Source organism: Otolemur garnettii, unplaced genomic scaffold (genome assembly GCF_000181295.1).
Source record: "Otolemur garnettii isolate 467f Iridium unplaced genomic scaffold, OtoGar3 scaffold00015, whole genome shotgun sequence".
NCBI lineage: Eukaryota > Metazoa > Chordata > Mammalia > Primates > Galagidae > Otolemur > Otolemur garnettii.
The window spans coordinates 433,134-456,361 of NW_003852410.1; positions in this window are offsets into that span (position 1 = coordinate 433,134).

Below are 23,228 nucleotides of genomic sequence, written 5' to 3' on the forward strand. Positions count from 1 at the left end.
GGGCAAAAGACATGAACAGAAACTTTTCAAATGAAGACATACTATTTGCCCACAAACTCATGAAAAAATGCTCAATATCTCTAATAACTAGGGAAATATAAATCAAAACCACAATGAGATATCACCTAACTCCAATGAGAAGGCTTATATTAAAAAGTCCCAAAACATCAAATGCTAGTTAGGACACAGAGAAAAGAACATTTATACCCTGTTGGTGGGACTACAAACTAGTACAACCTCTATGGAAAACTGTGTGGAGATACTTCAAAGAACTTAAAATAGACTACCATTTGATCCAGCAATCCCATTGCTGGATGTATACCCAAAGGTAAAAAGGTCATTCTATAAAAAGGACACCTGCACTTGAATGTTTATAGCAGCACAATCCACAATCACAAAGATGTGGAAACAACCCAAGTGCCCACCAATATGTGAGTGGATTAATAAAATGTGGAACTATGGAGTACTACTGAGCCATAGAAAGGAAATCTAGTATCTTTTTGGACAACCTAGAGGAAACTGGAAATGATTCTTCCAAGTGAAATATCTCAAGAATGGAGAAAAAAACACATGTACTCAATACCAAATTGAACCTAGTCAATCACCACTTAAGTGCATATATGGAAGTAAATCTCAATGAAAATAAAGCTGGGGAGAGAGGAGAGAAGAGGATGGGTAAAGTCACATCTGCTGGGTACAGTGCATATGATTTGGGTGAACGGCACACTTACATGTGTAACTTTGACTCAATCTGTCAAAGTATTTTTAAAAAGTATATAAACAAAACATTTGTACCTGTTAACATTCTGAAATCTTCATATCTTTTGTATTAATCTGGATGGAATTGAAACACATTCTTCTCAGTAAAGTATCAAAACCTTAGTACAAAGGCAGTACTAAGAGGGAAATTATAGCATTGGAAGCCTTCATCAAGAAAACAGAAAGAAAGGCCAACAACTTAATGGATCATCTCAAGCAACTGGAAAAGGAAGAACATTCCAACCCCAGACCCAGCAGAAAAAAAAGAAATAACCAAAATTAGGGCAGAAGTAAATGAAATTGAAAACAAAAGAATCATTCAGAAGATCAATGAAACAAAAAGTTGGTTTTCTGAAAAGATTAATAAAATTGATTAACCTTTGCCAAACTAACCAGAAACAGAAAAGTAAAATCTCTAATATATATTAGAAACAATAAAGGAGAAATAACAACAGACACTTCAGAAATTAAAAAAAGTCCTCAATGATTACTGTAAAAAACTCTATTTCCAGAAATTTGAAAATCTGAAGGAAATGGATCAATAACTGGAAGCATGCCACCTTCCTGGCCTCAACCAGAAAGAATTAGAAATCTTGAATAGACCTTTATCAATCACTGAAATAGCATCAACAATACAAAATCTCCAAATAAAGAAAAGTCTGGAACCAGATGGCTTTGCATCTGAATTCTATCAAACCTTTCAGGAGGAACTAGTACCTATATTATACAACCTTTTCCAAAGCATAGAAAAAGAAGGAATACTTCCCAACACATTTTATGAAGCAAATATTACCCTGATCCCCAAACTAGGAAAGGATCCAACAAAGAAAGAAAATTATAGACCAATATCATTAATGAATATCAATGCAAAAATATTCAATAAGATCTTAGCAAACAGAATTCAACAACACATCAAAAAAGTTATACACCATGATCAAGTTGGTTTTATTCCAGGGTTATAGGGTTGGTTCAACATATGCAAATCTATAAATATAATACATCACATCAATAAAATAAAAAACAGTCTTGGATTGTGTATGAAAACACCACACTGTACCCCCAAAGTGCATCAATGTACACAGTTACCATTCAATAAAAAAAAAAAAAATAAAAAAAAATAAAAAATAAAATAAAAAACAAAGACCATATGATTCTTTCAATTGATGCAGAAAAAGCTTTTGATAATATCCAGCATCCTTTCATTATCAGAACACTTAAGAAAATAGGCACAGAAGGGACATTTCTTAAACTGATAGAGGCCATCTACAGCAAACACACAGCCAATATCTTATTTAATGGTGTGTAAAACCAAAAACCACTTTGAGATATCATCTAACTCCAGTAAGATTAGCCCACATCACAAAATCCCAAAACTACAGATGTTGGTGTGGATGCAGAGAGAAGGGAACACTTCTACACTGCTGGTGGAAATGCAAGCTAATACGACCCTTTTGGAAAGAAGTTTGGAGAATACTCAAGGAACTAAAAGTAGACCTACCATTTGATCCTGCAATTCCTCTACTAGGTATGTACCAAATGATCAAAAATTATTTTACAACAAAGACATTTTCACTAGAATGTTTATCGCACCCCAATTCATATAGCCAAGATATAGAAACATCCCAAGTGTCCATCAACCCATGAATGGATTAACAAACTGTGGTATATGTACACCATGGAATACTATGCAGCCATGAAAAAGATGGAGACTTCACATCTTTTATGTTTACCTGGATGGAGCTGGAGCATATTCTTAGTAAAGTATCTCAAGAATGGAAAAAAAGTATCCAAGTTACTCAATACTACTATGAAATCAATATATTATCACCTACACATTCATATGAATGGTAAAACATAACTATAGTCCAGAAAGTAGAAGGGAAGAGGAGAGAGAGGGGAGGGGAGGGAGAAGATGGGAGGAGAGAGGGTATTTGGGGGACCTCACCTAATGTGCATGATGCAATGATTTATTTCAAAACTATTAAGAAAAGAGCATAATTGTGATAGATGTGTTACTTAGTTCAGTGTAAGCATTTCACATTGTATATCAAATCAGTACACTGAACCCCATAAATGCACCAATGTACATTGTTATGATTTAATTAAAAAATAAAAAAGAATGGAAAAGCAAATATCCAATGTACTCAGTACTACTATGAAGCCAGTAGACGATCTAATTCATGCCCACAAAGAAGAAAAACTCATTTCAATTGAAGTTGGAGGGAGAAGGAATGAGGATGGAGAGTTTGGAGTGCTCCAACTGAATGGACACAATGTAGGGGTGTATGACATAGCTACAAAAGGGACTCTACCTAACAAATTCAAATATTGTGATTTGGTTATTTGAATCTTCACATTAACCTGAAATAAAAAATAAAATACAAAATAAATTGATCCTGCAATTCTTCTACTAGGTATATATCCAAAAGACCAAAAATCACTTTGCAACAAAGATATTAGCACCAGATTGTTCATTGCAGCTCAATTCATAATTGCCAAGTCATGGAAGAAGCCCAAGTACCCATCAACCCACGAATGGATTAATAAATTGTGGTATATGTATACCATGGAATACTATGCAGCATTAAAAAAGATGGAGACTTTACCTCTTTTATGTTTACATGGATGGAGCTGGAACATATTCTTTTTAGTGAAATATCTCAAGAATGGAAGAAAAAGTATCCAATGTACTTAGTACTTTTATGAAACCAATTTATAATTACTCACACTTATGAAAGATAGATCACAACTATAGCCCAGGATGAAGGAGAGAAGTGGAGGGGGAAGGGAGGAGAGGGGAGAGGTTTGATGGAGGATAAACGGTGGGACCATACCTATGGAGTATATTGCTAAGGTACAAGTCAAATCTATCAAGTATAAAACATAAATGTCTTAACACAATAATTAAGTAAATGAGGTGAAAGCTATATTAATTAGTTTGATGTAAGCACTCCAAATTGTATAAAAATCAATACATTGTACCCCACAAATGCACATGTATTCATGATCTATGTGTATATGACTTAATAAAAGAAAAATAAATAAATAAAATATTACCACTAAATCTGGCATGGATGGACAAGTTGTGGTTGTGCAGGAGGAAGTCATTGTTTTAATGTTCAAGTACCCAGGGTTGAAGTGGACTGATGTCTCAAATGGCTCGACTACAAAGGGCAGAGAGACAGAGGACATAAATGGGGTAAAATGTTAATAATTAACAAATACAAATAATGTTACATGAGTATTCATTGAATTGTTCTGGACAATCTTCAGGATTGAAATTATTCAAAATAAAAATGTGTGAAATAAAAGGAAGAAAAAGTGCCATTTCCTATTTTAAAAAAAGGGAGGGAGGGGACCTATCACTCATCAAGTTATGGTTGTGTGTCCCCTGCCCTCTTAGGCACCTCATCACATGAGCCAGGTAGGTCTTTATAAGTAATAAAAATCCAATTACATCACTGAAGTAGACATTTATTAGCCCATGCATTTGAGCAATCTGGGAGTGATAGGCTTCAGGTCAGGCTTGATCTAGGACCTACCATATGTAACCTGTTTTCTCTGTTTCTCATCTATGCTGCTTGTGGTTTGGTTTCATTTTCAGACATAATCTCTCCCCTGGGGCACTAAGTGGCTGCCAGGGCCAATCAGGTAAAAGGCAAGTTCCCCAAAGGGAAGAGGGAGAGGATGCTGGGAAGACCACCCCCGGTGGCTCCCACTCTAGCATGTAATCCAAGAGACAGATAGTCTTAGCCCCTTCACTCATCAGAGGTCCAGAGGGGTTACATGACTCTTCCAAGATTTCATGACCAGGAAAGGACAGCTGAGATACGAACCCCAGGTCTGCCTGCCCCCACAGCCAAAGATTGCCTCTTTCTTATACAATCACTTTTTTTTTTTTTCTGTGAGACAGAGTCTTACTCTGTTGCCCTGGGTAGTGCCGGTAGTGCCATGGCCTCAGCCTCCTAACTAGCTGGGACTTTGGGCGCCTGCCACAATACCCGGCTATTTACTTCTGTTATTAGTAGAAACAGGGTCTTGCTTTTGGTCAGAGTTCTTGCTGGTCTTGAACTCCTGAGCTCAAGTGATCTGCCTGCCTCGGCCTCCCAGAGTGCTAGGATTATAGGCGGGAGCCACTGTGCCTGGCCACAATCATTTTTCTTATTACAGAAAGTGCGAACAAACAGCAGGAAAAAGAACGCCTGACCTGCATTCCGACACCATCATTTTTGTATGTTCCAATCTTTCTTCATATCCAAAAGATTATTTTCTTTCCTTCTTTTCTTCATTTCATTTTTTAAATTTTTTTTATTAAGTCATATACACGTAGATCACGAATACATTTATGCATTTGTGAGGTATAATGTGTTGGTTTTTTTGGTACAATTTGGAGTGCTTACATCAAACTAATTAATATAGCTTTCGCCTCATGTACTTGAGTATTATGTTAAGACATTTATGTCCTATACTTGATAGATTTGACTTGTTGAAATCAGATGTTGATGTGAGAACTCCTGAAAACCTCTTAAGCTACCAGAACACACTTGACTTGGGAGCATCGAGGCTAAGGCATTCCAGAGATGGCCTGAGTTTGAGGCTAACCCTTTCCAGTGCAGGAGTCCAGACCCGCCTTTACCATTTAGTAAAGTCTATTCAGGCAGCCAACAGATACTTAGGAAACAGAAGCAATGGTGATGACCTAACGAGAAATCCTTGGTTTTCTGGATGTTGTCCTGTCAGCATCACATCTTAACTCTCACAACGTTCCTTGAGTGGACAGCACCCCACTTTTTTTGGCTGGGGCCAGGTTTGAACCTGCCACCTCTAGTATATGGGGCCAGCACCCTACTCCTTGAGCCATAGGCGCTGCCTGACATCACCCCATTTTTCAGAGGAGGAAACTGAGGCTCTGAGAGGAGAAGTCTCACCCAGGTCACCCAGCTAACGCATGGCAGAGGCAGGAGCCACGCCCAGTGTCATTTCTGTCTGTCACAGCCAGGGGTTCTCTGAATAATGGGGAGGATGTTCTTCCCCCTCAGCTGAGCACCCTGGGGATTTCAGCCCTGATCTCCTGTGGGTTATAAGAATTTGAATCAAAGGCTCCTCTGTTGTTCAAGAAAGCCCTTTGGCTTTGCTTCAGCCCAGGAACTTTGTAAAGTAGTAGGATTTCTGCTAATAAAAACAAAGTGTCATTTTACAGTGCTTTCTACAAATCTGTTAGTGACCTTTAATAAAAATTTATGACCCTCATAATCTTGCTCAGCACACCCTGGTCAGATTACTGCTCACTGGCCAGTAATCTGCAAACCCTTAAAATGTTGTGACCACGTCCTGGGCCTGCGCCAGGGGTCCTGCTCCAAGTGATGGGAATGGCATGAGTAATGATTAATCCAAACTGCCTTGTGTCGAATGCAAAGCTGTGTTTTTGATGCAGGCCATTGGGCCAGGAATCCTAGAAAGAACAGAAACTGGAAGACACTTGCGCTTTCCAGAGGGCCCATTAAACCAGTTGTGAACTAAACTTAGTTCACCTGCTGACCTTTTCCTCTTGGGCCTTTCTCTCCTTCCGCGTCATCAGAGCAAGGGGCCAAAAATAAAGTGTCCCCTATACCCAGTTGTGCTGGACGAAATCCAAGGGCCTCTCCTAAACCCGTGGGTTTGTTCACACTTTGCTTACAGGGTTGGAAGCTGGAGCGGCAGGAGGTTGGGGAAAGCTGCTTGTGTTTTAGCATCTTGTTTGTTCGTGGTTCTCTCTCACCAGAGCCCTGAGCCTGTGATTTTACCCCATGGCGATGTATTATCTCCAGCGATCGCCAAAAGGTTGCAGGCCAAAAACACCTTATCAAATGTTTGCCTGGCTGTCGCATTGCATAAAATCATATCGCTTTTGCTGTGAGGCTCTCTGGCAGGCAAATTCATACATTTGCATAAATATTACAGCGTAACTCAGGACCCTCTGCCCACGATGCAAACAGCAAGGATTCTGACCATTTCAGCTCTCTTGACGACTTGGAATTCATGAAAATACGACATCATGGTGGTTTTAGGGAGATGTGTTACCCTATGGGATAAGGGCTTCTCTGAGGCCACCACTGTGCTTTGAGTGTTCAGGCAAGTATAGTCATCACCTCACCCTAAACTAAGTGGCTACTGAAATTCATTGCCAGTGTCCTAGTTAGCAGAAGGGACATCTGTAAGTCACTTGGGCATCCAACCCAAGCCCTTCCTTTCCTGTATGGAAAAGGAAGCAGGAATTCGAGAATCACACATTGTCAAAACAAGAAAAGACCTCCGGATGGCTGGATCCTTGCCGTTCAGAGGGCAGTCTCTGCCCAGCAGTGTCAGCATCACAAGGACACTTTCCAAAAATGCAGAATCTCAGAACCCTCCCTAGGGTGACCAACTGTCCTGCTTTGCCCAGAATCAGAAGCCTCCTGGATATGAGATTTCAGGGCTCAAACTGCGGTGCATACCTATCCTCCCCTCCCACCCCAGCAAACCACAGAGCCAGTGAGCAGCTGCCCTGGAGCCAGTTCTCTGGACTTTTGCTTTCCTGCTCCTCTCTTTGGCCCCACCTCTTTACCCCACCTTGCACTGCATCCTGACTCTGCCTTCTGAAAGAGGAATCCTGAAATCTTACAGTGTCTGTAGGACAGTGTAATTCAGGCCAGCCTGCTGATCATGCCTGCTGCCCACAGCAATAGCCCGGTTCAAATGAGACATGATCACATTTAAATTAAAATGTTCTGAGATCTTGAAGTTAAAGTACCTTAGGACTCACCTCATACACTCTCCTATCCAGTATAGAAAACCCATTATAGCCTTTTTCCATCAAGGCCAGCCAGCTCTGCTTGGATGCCTACAAAGACAGGAAAGTCACCACCTCACATGGCAGCCTCCGTTGTTGGAAAACATAGATCGGTCTTGTGTTTTTTTGCAATATTAAATTTAACTCTTTCCTTGCTGCAGCTTCTATGCACGAATCCTAATTCTGCTCTCTGGCGTCGTTTAGAAAGTCCAGGCCCTCTTCCATACAAAAAAATCCCTTAGATATTTAAAAACTAGTATTAGGACTCAACCTTCTCCAGGTCAAACTTTGCCATTTTTTAAAACTTTGTTCTTTGGGTAAAATGATATTTAAATCCCACCCCCTTCTTGCCACCCCAAACTGTCAGTTCCATCATTGTCTTCAGAGTGATAGTCACCCACGACATCCCTCTTAAAGGAAGTCGAATAGCACCCTCCAGCTGAGTCCAGCAAAGAGGGAATTCATTACCTCCCTTGTCAACCTAATTTTTTTTTTTTTGAGACAGAGTCTCACTGTTACCCTAGGTAGATTGCTGTGGCATCTATAGCTCACAGCAACCTCAAACTCTTGGGCTCAAGTGATTCTCTTGCCTCAGCCCCCCAAGGAGCTGGGACTATAGACACCTGCCTCAACACCCAGCTAGTTTTAGAAACGGAGGTCTCGCTCTTGCTCAGGCTGGTCTTGAACCCATGAGCTCAGGCAGTCCACCCTCCTTGGCCTCCCAGAATGCTAGGATTACAGGTGTGAGCTGCTGCGCCTGGCTAGGCAATCCAATTTTGATTTGGGTTTTTTTCTTTTAAGCAGTCACATCACACTGTTAATGCATATTAACCTTGTCAAATATATCTCTCAAATTCACAAATCTTTCTCACATAAATTACCACCAAGAAAATTCCCCACTGATTTGTACTTAATTTTCCGAGTTCAGCTGCCTGACTTTTATCTCTCCCTGAGTGTTTTTTCCTCTTGGGCCAGCCCGTGTTTCTGCCCATTGGGGTAACTTTGCCTCCCGGGTCTTTCTCTTTATGAATTAGTCATCTCTCCCAGCTGGGCTGACATCAGCCAGCCCTCCTGAATTTACTTGCGCACCTGCTGAGGTGTTCAGATCAGAGTCAGAGGGGACAGAAGTGTGATGTGTGCTCCTGTCTCAAGGAGGTTGCAGTCTGGCTTAGAATGAGGTCTCCCCTCCAGGGCACAGAGAAAGTGCAAACCAAGGCCCAGCTTTCTAGGTGCAGTTTCTGAGAGAGCCTGGTCTAGGGGGATTGTGGGTCACTGCAGTAAAATTGCTTGGGAGATTGTCAAAAACAAAGGCACTCAGCTCACTGACCTAGGGAAGGAGCCCAGCTTCTGTATTTGTAACTCATCCAATTCTGACACAGGTTGCAGTTGAAAGGGGTGAAGAGGCTGAGGCAGCCAGGAGAGCCCAGGACACAGGAAGGGGGGACGAGCTGGGAAGAGAGGAGAAAGGAGGGTGGGGCCCGTGGACCTGCAGAATAGGGTGAGGCATGGGCTGGGGAGGGGAAGGGGGTCCCAGGAGACCATACTGGGTGGGCTGGAGGTCTGTGCCCAGGCTGTGCCCCCAGCCCTGCCTTGCTGAGGAAAATCTTAACATCTCTTTGCTGTAAGCCCAAAGATGTGGACCTAGGTTCAGGATGCCATTAATGTCCTGAGCGATTTGAGACCTGCCTAAGGTCCCACACCAAGTCCTCTTCTGGATGGGAGGAGAAAAGCATTTGGCAAACAACCAGAGGCCCTGGTTTCCAGAGGTCTGTGACTTCCTGCTGGGCCCCCCTTGTATTCTGGGCACCTCAGTTGTTGGATGTTTGCTTCCTGACGCTGGATTTGGAGCAGTAGCTCTGCCATTTACAAGGCGCGTGACTTGAGGTAGGTTCTCTCTCCTCTCCTTTTGTAATAAGGGGACAGAACAGCACCTCTCTCCTCAGTTGCTGGGAGCAGTCAGGACTTCATATGATCCACTGAGTGCCTACTGTGTGCTGCCTACTGTGTGCTGCTCCCCGTGCTAGGTGTACAGCAGGAAGCAAGCAGGTGAGGAGCTTGCTCTGAGCAAGGGTACGTTCTCCTGGAGATGACAGACCAAAATACATGAGCATATCAGATGGTGAGCAGTGCCATGGAGAAAAATAAAATAGGACAGTGGGTCTGAGAGTTTGGAGGGCAGAAGGAGGGGGCTGCAGTTTTAAATAGGAAGTCAGGGAAGGTGACATCTGACCAAGTGAGGAAACCCCACGGACAGCTAGGAAAGAGGCTTCCAGGAATGGGGACACCCAGTGGGAAGGCCCCGAGACAGGACATGCCTGAAGGGCAGGGGTCAGTCTGACGGGATCTGACAAATGACGTGTGATGAAGTTGTGTGATGCTATATATCATCTTTATTAGTATTGTTATTCTAGGTAGAGTCACAGGATTCCACTTCTGAAGCATGCAGCCGCTAAGAGTTAGATCGATTTGGGTTTGAATCCCAACTCTGTAATTCTCAAGCTGTTTAATCACAGCCAAGCCACTTAACCTCTCTGAACCTCTACTGACTGGTAAAAACAATGAGACTCGTAGTTCAAGTTTATCATGGGGACCAAATGCACAGAAGCATGAAGCCGACTCTACAGTGCAGGACACAGCAAACCACCTTGAGCTCTCAGCATCACTCCCCCACCTTACTGGCTACCCACATGCTTGAGGTCACAGGGCACCAGAATGCCAAAAGCCAGGATGGGGCCCCAGCAGCCACCACAGGGGCCCATGAGCTTCCACAGCCCTGCCTTCTCCCACACTGTCTATCCTAGTTCAGCTATTTCTTTTTAGAAATGAAACAGCAGCCCTTGATTTTGAAAATAGATCACTCAGAGTTCTCCTCCCTCTAATTAGGTTGTCTCAGTTGTTTATTTTGCACAGTGAGAAAGGAGCTTGGAATTTACCCAGAAGACTGGAGAGGGTCCAGAGCTGATAGTGGTTTTTGGCCACCAATTCGTGTCTGCCTGTCTCCCCATCTTGTCCTCTTTGAATGTGGCCCTGGGCAGAAACACACTGAGTCTAGGATCAAAGAATCTGGGGGACATGTTGATGTGGACAGGGGTCTCCCTCCAGACTGACAGAGCAGGGTCACCTTCACTCGCCTGCTCAGTTCAAGGGTTCTTTAGGAAGATCAGAGGTGGAAGATCCCTTGGAAGTCCCCCATCAGTAGCGTGTGCGCTGGGCAGTGAGTTATCATGGCACTTGGGTGGGACATCCCAGCAGGGAATATAACCAGGCTGATGAGCTGCATGCAGGAAATTCAGGAAGAACATGGCTTCAGGCTGCCTTCCTCTGGTGCCTTGTTTCTGGGGGATTTATACTAAGGGCAGTCTCAGGAACCCATCTGAATCCCTCAGCCCCCAAAGATGTCTTAGAATCATCCAAGGGCATCATGTTCAGTCTGAGAGCCTGTCTGAAATTCCTCCCCAGCACTGAGCAGCTGGGTGAGCTGGAGCCTATGACTTTGCCTCTCTGCCTCAGTTTTCTCATCTGTAAAACTGGGAGAGTATCTAGCTCCTCCGGCCATGGGAGGACCGCTGGACAATGCCCAGCAAGGATTAGGTGTCGGTAGGGGCCTGCCTAGTCCCCTCATTTTCCAGAGGGAGACATTGTAACCCAGGAGAGAATAACTGTGCTTGAGGACACACAGCTTGTGAGAGACCAAGGGGTTCTCTAGGATCTCTAGGGCTTTGAGTCCCCCAGAGGATGGAAACACTGCCTGGACCACTACAGGAGTCTAAAGGGGTAAAAGAAATAGTCCTTGTTGCCTGGTAACCCTGCTAAAGTGGGAAGCCTTGGAAACATCAGGTGGTGAAATTTTAAAACTCAGAGAGTCATGGGGCAGGACGCCATGTTCCTGAAGGGACAAGAGAGCCAGCCTGTCCTGGCCAGCCCTCCCTCCCCTGGCTCTGGGGAAGGGTGGGGGGAGGGGGGGCCTGTGCCTCTCCGGCACCTCCGGGCTCTCCTCCAGGGGAGTGGAGTGAAATACATGTGGAGGCCCCTGAGCAGGGAGGAGAGTGGAAGGAAAAGATTGCCGGGGGCTTGCAGGGAACTTCTCCATTCATCCACTCAAGTCGCTCCCCAGGCTTCCACCAGGGTATCTCGTAGGTGCTGAATCAACAGAGGACAAGATCGAATCTGCTCAAAGTTCCTTTACCTGCGGGTACAGATGCGCACTTAGAAATTCTAAGTGAATAACTAAAGGCCACAGGGACCGTGATGTGGTGAGAGCCGGGTATATCAGCCTCTGGGAGAGGTGGGAGTGGGCAAACCTGAGTGGGATTTGGGGAGGAGAGGGGAGGCCAAGGGCTTACTGGGGAGCAGCTCTGTGCTGGGAAACCAGGGAGGAAGGGTGCAGAGGACTTCCTGTTGTAGAGAAGGACACAGAGGACTCTGGGCTCAGAGGAATAGGGGTCTGTGTCCAGCGCTGGGCACAAGGCCTGGAGGGTTGCCCCTCCCCCTCTGCTGGTCTCTCTCAGTCACCACCAAGTCTCTGCTTCTAGAAGCAGCATGGAGGATGGGCAGGAGGAGAGGATAGGTCTGACCCGCCGAACCCCACAGCACTTCTAAGTAAATGCCTACGGGGACCCAATGCTCAGGGAACCCAGGCAGGGTGGCTGGAAGGTACTGCAGGAAAACTCTACCCAGGGGAGCAGAAGCCTATCCCTTCTCTGCCACAGACTTTTTAAAACTGAAAGCAAGTTCTGAAAATCCCATCTGACTTTTGCTTTCTTGTTCTTTGAAGTGCATAGCGGGGTCCATTCAAGAGGCTTTTAGAAGAAGCCCCTTCTACCCTGGAGAATCCTGCCCCACCGGGGACAGGAGCAGAGCGCTGCCTAGGGCAGGTTGAGGCTGCAGCCTTTGGTCTCTTGTTCCTTCTGAGATTGATCTTTCTTCTACCACCTCTCATACCAGCTTATCGCCCAAAGAGAGCCGTGACTCCGTGCCTGCGACTCCTTCAGGGACTTAGACACCAGGAGGGAATGTGAACCTGACATTTAGGAAGAAATTAATCTTTGGCATGACCTCCAAGCAAGCTCAAAATCAGCTTCAGTCCTGAGTTCCCAGGCATCTTTGTTTTCATTCATTGATTCTGGCAATATTTATGGAGGGCCCTACTGAGGTGCCAGGCACTGTGAACATGCTGGAGATGAATGGCAGACAAAACCAGAGGAGGGCCTTCCCAGTTCAGCAGAAAACTTATCTTAAACAAGGAGCCCTCCACTTGTGTGGGAAGTTGGGTCTGGTGGGAGCGTACACTGCCTCGAGTTATGTTCAGGAAAGGCTTCCCCAAGAAGTGACACTGAAAGGAGGCTGGAAGGATGAGGAGTCGGGTGACCCAGGCAGGGGTAAAGAGACAGAGAGCACAGGCTGTGCAAAGGGCCTGTGGCCAGAGTTCCATGAGCAAGGAGGGGGTGGTGCGGACTGAGGTGCATGGGGGCCCGTCCTGGGCCTGGCAGGCCATGCGGGGTTTTGTTCTTCCTCCCCAGTGCAAAGGGAAGTTTCATGGGGGGTTGAAGCAGGGGATCTGGGGGAGTAGACTAAGAGGTGATACAGATTAGTTTGTGCTCCCCAAAGATCATAAAGCAATGGAGTGAATGTGGGGGGGGGTCCACCAGAGAACATGGCAGCTCGGAGGAGCACCGCACAACAGGGGTGAAGAGCAGTGGCGGGTCTGAGAGCACCTTGGACACTAGTAATGGAGTGAGCGCTGGCGGGTTTAGGTGTCAGGGAAGTTGCTTATGCCTTTTCCTGAGATGGGAGAGACTAGAAGAGAACCAGAATTTGTAGGGAAAAAGTCAACTTTTTCTTCTTTCCCAAACTAGGCTAAGGAGGCTTTCTCCACTGCCTTCCCTTTTTCAAGGCACCCAGGAGATCAAATACCTTTGCTCTTGTGTTTCCAACAATCCTTTATCATATCTCTTACCTCTGAGAACAAGCAAATTAAAAATATGCCTGACAGACCCAGGTCTGAGGCTCACAAAAGTGTTTTGGTGAATAGGATTAGTCTAAGTCCCAGCAAAGCTCGTGGGGCCATGCCAGAGAGGGGAGCGATTTAACCTGAGGAAAAGCTGAATCCCATGACCAGGAGCCTTTCAGAGGTGCCCTTGACACCCTGTTGTTGCTGGAGACAAATCTTTCAGAGAAGGAGCTCCGACCGGCCCTTGTGAGTAAATTGCTTGACTGCCCTGGAGATGGGGGCCAGGCGAGAGGGGTTTTGCTTTGCTTTGGAGGAAAGAGGGTTTGGGGGATAGGAGGTATGGGTCTCCTTGGGGCCCTAAAATCTGCTCTGTTGTTACGGACAAGATGAACCCTGACAGCCGCTGACTACCACAGGGTGAGACCCGGGGTGGGGGTAGGGGCTTCTGAGAAATGGAAGTTGTAATCTTCTTCTCAGAAACATGCCCGGAGGTGACAGGTGCATATGGTCAAAGGCAGCAGGGGACTGGCTTCAGACCTGAACCATTCTGGGTTCGGATCCCGCAAGACCACTCTCTGGCGTTGAGTCTTTCGTTGCTTAACCCCCTGAGTTTCAGTTTTCTTCTTTGTCAAATGGGAGTGATGTATTCGTGACCTTCCAGGGGTTATGCGAGTAGACGACATAGCCACTCGGGCAATGCTCGCAGGCTTTGGGACTGATTGGTATCCTTGTAAAATGACATTGGTGACTGCAGGGCAGTCCCTTATTCAATAACGACAGAGCAGTAAGTGTGCAAAGTTGGAGGGGACCCAGTCCTGTCCTCAAAAACTGCAAAGTCTCCCTAAAGGAACAGCTGTACCTTAGTAGTTCTCTGTCCCCCAGAGGCAGCTCTGTGCTGGAAAGGTACCAGGGAGGTGGTGCTTGCACGGTCCTGATGATGACGAGGTACGTGGTTCAGTGGGTCAGCTGGGATCCCCCAAGTGTCCCTCCCACTCTGCCTGCCCTGCCCTGCCCTGCCCTGGCTGCAGTATGCTTTTGCTTCAAGTCCTGTACCTGCCACAGGGTTCCGGGGGCCACCTTGCCATACCCACAGAGAGCCAGAAGTGCCTGGGAGTTGATGCTCCTCCCGTATGGGGACCCTCAGGAAGTGACGGGGGGTGGGTGCAGGTCCCTGGGCTGGACAACTCTGAGATGCCTCCCACCCCCAGAGCTCCACGCTGCATCAGGCTGGAGTTGCCCCATGACGATTTGGCCCGACGTCACCCCCTTCTTGCTTCCTTCCCGCCCCAGGCCTGCTCAGCTCCGTCTCTGCCTGGTCTCCCCTGGGAACGCTCCCTTTATACATCCATGTCTTAGGATCTGCAGGACGTGTGAACTGTTTCCCCAGTTTCCAAATGAGGGAACTGAGGTCTCAGAAGTTTCATCCACTTCCGTGGGTGCCCCACTGCCGGTGGTGGTGGTGGTGGTGGTGGCGGTGGGCCCTGGACCCGTCACGGTTGCCTCAATACTGCAGCCCTTGATGAGGACTACAGCAAAGGGAGATGGCAAGTTCCCAACCAGGCCAGAGGAAGGGGCAGCAAGTTCTCACCTGCAGGCATGAAGGTGGGTGGTGGCAGTGTAGCCCATGGAGGCGTGAGTGGGGTTTTTCAGATGGAGAAGGTGGGAACGGCATTGTAGGCAAAAGGAGCACCACAGGGGCATGAAAGGCACTGCTCGGTGCAAATTATGTGCCCCCCCCCAGCCCTGCTTCCACCCAAAGCTCCTCCAATCTGTCTTCCACATGAAAACAGCCACAGTTCTTTTTATTTTATTTTATTTATTTGTTTACTTTTGAGACAGAGTCTTACTCTGGCGCCTTGATTAGAGTGCTGTTGCATTATAGCTCACAGCAACCTCTAGTACTTGGGCTGAAGGGATCCTGTTGCCTCAGTTTTTCTATTTTTGGTAGAGACAGCATCTCACTATTGCTCAGGCTGGTCTCAAACTCCTGAGCTCAAGCAGTGTGCCTGCCTCGGCCTCCCAGAGTGCTAGGGATTATAGGCGTGAGCCACTGCACCCAGCCCAGAGTTCTTTTAGGAATGCAAATATGATCATGTTTCGCTGAGTTCCTATCCCACTTGGAAAAAAGTCCAAACACATTTCCATGTCCAGCCAGCCCTGGTGACCTGGCCCAGCCAGCCTCTGCCCTTTCTCCTGCCCTGATCCTCTCCACTCACTTCAGTCACCCTGGCAGCTTGCTCCTGCCCCAGGGCCTTTGCACTTGCTGTATCCTCTCCTGGGGAAAGAACCCCTCTTCCAGATCTGCACAGGCCTTGCTTCTTCTTGTCCTTGAGGTGTCAGTTTCTATCGTGCCTTAGAGAAGTTAGACCCTAGCACAAGGCCCTGCTGGATTATTTCAAAACACACAAGCAACTCCAGTCATCAGTCTTGTTCCACTGTTTTCTTGTTTACCTCGCAGCCGACCATGAGGATGTGATCTGTCTGAGGCTGGAGATCTCATCACTGTCACCTCTTGTCCCAAGTGCCTTTAGTGGCAGCTGGCACATAGTGGGTATTCATGAAGAACTGCTGCTTTTGACTAGTATGTGTGGAGGGCTCAGAGGCTGGGCAGGAGGTGGGGTTAGGTGGTGAAAGGCCAACATTATCCTTTGAGTGAGAAGGAGCTCCCAGGTTAGGCCATTGCCTCAAGGGGAGGCAGGAAAGAGAGAACATCCTCAGGAATGCTGGGACAGTGGGAGCTGGAGAGACTGCCCTTCAGACCTACAACAGGCTGCCCCGTTCTCTCTATGCTCAATTCCTGACCCCAACCTGTTTTAGAGAGGGACAAAAGAGAAATGATGAACAGACGCTTCCCCAGGCCTGTGGATTGATGCCCGGGGATCCTCCTCGGCTTCCCTTCCCACAAAAAAAGGGCTTTTTGTGTCTTTGCTCCCAGGGCCTTCCTCACCATCTTATTCACCCCCATCTCGCCTCCCCCAACCCCCAGCTGTCCCCATTGCCTGTGAAATAAGTCAGAGGCCAGCACAGACCTTTCAGCCACCCCTGCAGACACTGAAGGCTTCTGTTCAGACTCAGAGATCGAGGGTTTGTTTTTCCCTTCCCTCAGGTGTTTTCCAAGAGGAAAAATGTTTTCTTCTCTCCCGGCATTGGATGGTAGAGAGTTGAAAAGGGTTATTAAATGTACCGAAGGATGATAAATAAGCTTCGATGAAGGCGGAGGTGGCCTGTGAGTTGGATAGGTTTTTGTAATAGGTTCCCATGGTTTATGATGAGGGAGGTTTTTCTTGCTTACTCCTGAAATCAAGTATTGAGTTGGGCAGCTTACAAGGGAGGAGAGAAGAAATGACTCTGGGTAAAAAGTGAGACAGAAAGAATCACTTCTAACATGGCTACGTGGGAAGGGTAGGATTAGGGGAGGCAGGTGACACCCAGCAAATGAGGGGACACTGGGCCATTTTTCTCTGACCACGATATGTGCATCAATCCCCTGGGCTCTTGGAGATATACTAGGCCCTGAGAGGTGGCATTTCTGATGACTGCCAGGAGATGCTGCTGCTCCTGGTCCAGGGACCACATTTTGAGTAGAAAGGGCCTATGGACTCGAGCACAGTGGTTGCGAACAGATGGGATTCTTCCAAAGTACCTGAGGAATTTATAAAGTGGAGTGAACTTGGTCCCTACCTTGGGGGTTCTGATTGAGCAGGTCTGGGTGGGGCTGAGGCTTCGTATTATTTCTAACAAGCTCCCAGGTGATGCTGATGCTCTTGGAGCAGGGGCCACACCGTCTGGTCAGGGATGTTGAGGGACTGCCCCAGGCTGTCCTAACGGGCTCCAAATCCCAACAGGAGCAGGAGGATAGTAGACGGGAGAACAGAGGCAATTTACAAAGTGATGGGTGTAGTTGAAGACGAGTGAGCAACATCACCTAACTTGGGCATTTCCATTTAACCAGAATTACTATTTTTTTTATTAAATCATAGCTGTGTACATTAATGCAATTATGATGTACAATGTGCTGATTTTATATATAATTTGAAATACTTTCATCAAACTGGCTTCACCGCATTTTCTTAGTTATTGTGATAAGACATTTATATTCTACACTTAGTAGATTTAACATGTACCCTTATAAAATGCACCATAGGTGTGGTCCCACCAGTTACCCTCCCTCCACCCAGCCTCCCCCTTCCCCTCCCCTTCCCCTCCTCTTTCCCCTTCATTTTGGGCTGTAGTTGGGTTGTAGCTTTCATATGGAAGTGTGGATGTTTATAAATTGGTTTCATAGTAGGACTGAGTACATTGGATACTTTTTCTTCCATTCTTGAGATACTTTGCTAAGAAGAATATGTTTCAGCTCCATCCATGTAAACATAAAAGAGGTAAAGTCTCCATCTTTCTTTAAGGCTGCATAATATTCCGTGATGTACATATACCATAATTTATTGATCCATTCGTGGGTCATTGGGCACTTCGGCTTTTTCCATGACTTAGCAATTATGAATTGGGCTGCAGTAAACATTCTGGTACAAATATCTTTGTTATAAAGTGATTTTTAGTCTTCTGGATATATACCTAGTAGAGGAATTGAAGGATCGAATGGCAGATCTATTTTTAGATCCCTAAGTGATCTTCAAATATATTTCCAAAGGAACATATTAGTTTGCATTCCCACCAGCAGTGTAGAAGTGTTTCCTTTTCTCCACATCCACGCCACGCCAGCATCTCTGGTTTGGGGATTTTGTGATATGGGCTAATCTTACTAGAGTTAGATGATATCTCAAAGTGGTTTTGATTTGCATTTCTCTGATGATTAAGATTCTTCAGAGAAGTTTCTCTTCAAGTCCCTTGCCCACACTGAGATGGCACCACTTGTTCTTTTCTTGCTAATATGTTTGATTTCTCTGTGGATTCTGGTTATTAAACCTTTGTCAGAGACATAACCTGGAAATATCTTCTCCCATTGTGAGGGCTATCTGCTTGCTTTACGCACTGTGTTCTTGGCTGTGCAGAAGCTTTTGGGTTTCATCAGATTCCAGTAATGTATTTTTGGTGTTGCTTCAATTGCCCGGGGGGTCCTCCTCATAACATATTCTCGTAGGCCAATTTCTTCCAGTGTTTTCCCTGTACTTTCTTCTAGTATTTTTATAGTTTCATGTCTTAAGTTTAAATCTTCTACCCAGTGAGAGTCTATCTTTGTTAATGGTGAAAGGTGTGGTGGGTCCAGTTTTAACCAGAATTATTTTATATCATGTCTTGACCTCTGTGTAAGCTGATTTGCTGGGTATTGGTACTTTTTACTTACTAGTTCTAGCTTATAGGCAAGTTTACATGGCAGCATCATGTGCTTTTCTGACATTGTAAAATTAATTAATAGATTATTTTCAAATTTAAGATTAATATGATGGTACAAATCATTAGGTTACATCGTTTGCATTTGTTAGGTAAAGTTCAAGTTGTAGTTGAGCCCTTCCCCCAGGGGGTGTGCTGTACACTCTCACATTATGCAAATTAGGTGGGACCTTGATAATCACTCTCCCTCCTCCCCACTCCCATCACTTGAATTTAATTATGTCTTTCTCTCATGTGGGCAAACAGTTGTTTGTCTATTGGTTTCATATTAGTATTGAGTACACTGGATACTTCCTTTCCACTCTTGTGATACTTTACTAAGAAGAATGTCCTTCAACTCCACCCAGGTAATACAAAGGATATAAAGTCTCCATCTTTTAATAGCTGAACAGTATTCCATTGTTTATGCATAACCACAGTTTATTAATCCATTCATGGATTGATGGGCACAATGTGGGTTGATTCCACATTTGATCCCATAACTAGGTGTCTACCCAGAAGAAAAAAATCATTTTACCTTAAGGACATTTGCATACAGTGTTCATCACAGCTCAATTTTCTGGCTTCATCACAGCTAAATTTTCTGGCATTTTCAATCTACGCGGGTCTTCCCAGCCCACCCCAGGCCTGAGAGGGCCCTGCTGACAGCTTCTAGTGTAGAGATGTGGAGAGGAGGCCCCACCACCAGATGCTATGGTGGTATTTCTCTCAATGTGGTTTGCACACAGCTTCATCAGAATCTCTTGGGAGTTGTGAAGATGCAGATCTCCTGGCCCCAGGCTTTGTGAATCTCCAGGAAACCCGAGAGTCTGCATTTTTTTAAATCAGCTTCCTAAGGGATTTTAATGCACCAAGAACCACTCCTCTATGGAAAAAGACTCCCAAAACAGCACACCATGGGATCCTGACTACTCATTTTACCAGCTTGCCTCCTGGAACTTCCACCCGGAAGGTACAAGATAAAGACATGCTCCAGGGAGTAGAATGGGTGGAATGTCCTTCACCGCGTCCACGCCTGAATTCCTTCTCGGTTCCTTTCCTGGTAGATCTCACCCTTCTCTCAGGACCTGCCTCCTCCAGGCAGCCTCCGCAGGCAGGCCTGTCTCTCCCTGCTCTCTGCCCCCGTGCTTGGATTTCCTCCCTCATTCCCTTGGGTGCTCGGCCTGTACAGCCTTGCATTACTCTAGTGTCATTTCATGAATGGTATTTTGTCATCTCTTTCTCAAGTCAGTTACTAATTGTGCAAATATTTATTAAGACCTTTTGCATGTCCGGTTCTAACACCGTCCCAGAGCAGCTCACTGTCTAGGGTGGGAGACGCACACACCCAGAATACAGTTATAAAAAATACTCTAATCAGGACTTTGGAGTCAGACTGCCAGGGTTTAAATTCTGGTTCTACCCTCAGTGTCTGTGTGACCTTCAGCAAGTGACCTAACCTCTCTGTGCTCCAGTTTTCTCATTTTTAATAAAGGAGTAGTAATACTTACAGTGAAGGAGGACTAAGAACGTCCACCTCAGAGGGTGCCTGTGAAGGGTAACTAAGGTGACAAATGCAGAACGCCTAACTCTTTCCTGGCGCCAAGTAAGAGTTTGGTAATAGTGGTGTGGATGCTAGGTAGGAAGGAGTGACTCCTTAGGCTACTAAAAATAATCAGGACAGCCTCACAGACGAGGGGATGTTGGACGTGGATGAGCTAGAAGAGCAAAGTTTTTGCTGAGTGGAGAAAGGAGAGGAAAGGGGTTCGGGAAGAGGGAACAGCCCGTGCAGAGGCCTAGGAGCAAGAGAGAGAAGGATGCGGCTGTGCCTGTGACGCTGGAGGGTGAAGGATGGAGCAGACCGTGGCGAGACGTAGGCTGGGGGCTGTCTCCAAGGCTCAGTTTCACATCTGAAAATTGAGAATAATAATAGCACATAGCCTTATGGAGATAGAGTGAGGATTAAATGGCATAATAATAGGCGCTCAGTACACACTACTCAGTAAGGGTTAGCTAGGGTGGTGGTTTTTATTGATGCCAGGAAATAAATATTTCTCAGTGAATGAATAAGGTACAATTATTTATTCTTGGCAAACTATTCTGGAAACTGCCTTGGAACCCCTCCCCCCCTTGAGGTCAAGCTGGGAGCCACGTGGGAGGAGAGGGACTTGTGGCCAATGTTACGCACATCTCAGGCCTGCCTTGTTTCTGACCCCCCAAAGGGGTCACTCAGCTCTGGCACCTTCCTTTCCCCATCCTACCACGTCCCTATCAGGTGTGGCTAAAGTTGCCTTTGGACTCTTTGGAAAGCAAATTCACCCTCAGCCAGTGAAGAGTGGGCGTGTTAAGTCTTGAAGGGATGTTTGAAGGATGAGATGACTGTGTGATAAGAGCTGCCATGTGGCTTTCATGTAAGTACTTTGGGGTGCCCCCACTGAACAGAGGCCAGTTGCAGCCCCCCATCACACCCCCCGGAGGAGTTCCAGCAACCTGCTCTTCCGGGTGCTTAGAAATACCTATTGGAGAATACTTTCCTTTCATTTCTTTTACCTTTGATTTTTTTTTTTATTGTAGTAAAATACATGTGACATAAACTTTACCATCGTAACCATTTTTAGGAGTATCAGCACCATCCACCTGCAGAAGTTTTCATCTTCCCAAGCTGAAGGTCTGTACCAATGAAACAGTCACTCCCCATTCCCCTCCCCAGCCCTGGCCACCTCTATTCAGCTTTCCGTCCCTATGAATTTGACTTCTCTAAATACTTGACTGAAGTGGAATCTCACAGTATTTGTCATTTTGTGACTGGCTTATTTCACTCAATGCAATGTCCCCAAAGTTCACATTGTAGCATTTCCTTCCTTTTTAAGGCTGAATATTTCCTTGTCTGTCTATAGTACATTTTGAATGTCCACTCTTCCGCTGATGAACATTTGAGTTGTTTCCAACTGTCGGCTATTGTGACTAGAGCTGCTGTGAAGATGGCCATGTGAATATCTGCTTGAGTCCTGCTTTCAATTCTTTGGGGTATATACTCAGAGGAATTGCTGGATAGTGTGGTAATTCCATGTGTAAGAGGCTGAGGATCCGCCGTACTGTTTTCACAGTGGCTTCCCAAAGACACATTCCTTTTGGCTCAGCGCCTATAGCTCAACCGGCTAAGGCACCAGCCACGTACACCTAAGGTGGCGGGTTTGAATCCCCAGCCCGGACCCGCCAAACAACAATGACGGCTGCAACCAAAAAATAGCCGGGCGTTGTGGCGGGCGCCTGTGGTCCCAGCTACTTGGGAGGTGGAGGCAGGAGACTCGCTTGAGCCCGGGAGTTGGAGGTTGCTGTGAGCTGTAATGCCACGGCACTCTACCCAGGGGGACAGCTCGAGGCTCTGTCTCAAAAAAAAAAAAAAAAAAAAAAAACACATTCCTTTTGCCTTTTGATACATTCCTCCACCTGCAATACTTATCCCCAAGACCTGTCTGGATTCAGGTCACCCTGCAACATCAGTGCATGGTGTTATAACGACATGTTAGTGACTAGTCTATAGGCTGAAGTCTGGTTTGCTTTGTGAGTCGGAAAGCTCTTACCTTGTAGCCTGACCTCACTGCTGGCTCCTAGAGAGGACTGCCCATCATTTTATTTTCCCTGGTGTAGTTATGCGTGGGTGATAGATTTCATCTGGAAGTGATGCAGACTTTTCTGCTTGAGGATAGTCCAGGATATCTGCCTCTACACTTGGGGCCCAGAGACTCCATTTGGGCAGTGGGAGTCACCAGCCCATAGTGGCCAGTTCACAGGAGCCAGGAGTGGACACAGAGGGCCCATTTTTTGGTTTTTCACAAATAATAGTCCCATTATCTGGATCAGAATATTCTCTCCTTAAAGCCTCAGGATCCATGAGGGAACCAAATCAGAAGAGGAGGCCTTTGTATTGATTTGCCAGGGAACCATCCTTATCCCAACCAGAAACTTGGAACTGGTGTGATCCATTCTCTCCTGGTCAAAAGGTCATGTGGGAATCAGAAGACCCTGAACTGAAGCAGGGGAGTGAGACAGATGGAGCATGACTGGCATTAAGCTGAAGAACTCCATTTTGCAGTGTACAAAAGCTTTCTAGAAGCTTACAATCCTTGATACTAGCTAAATCTGCTGTCACCTTTATCCATCTATCCATCCATTCAGCCATCCATCTCTGAGCTCAGGTCGGAGAATGAATAAGAATTAGCCAGTCTAATTAGAGACAGAGAGGGGTGCTCTAAGCTGAGGGAACAGTATGTGAGCACAGCCTGTGGTGGGAGGGAGTTTGTCAGCCCATACAGCTGGATCAGAGAAATTGGCAGGAGGGTGACACACGATGAGGCTGGAGAGTTATGCAGGGCTCAGACT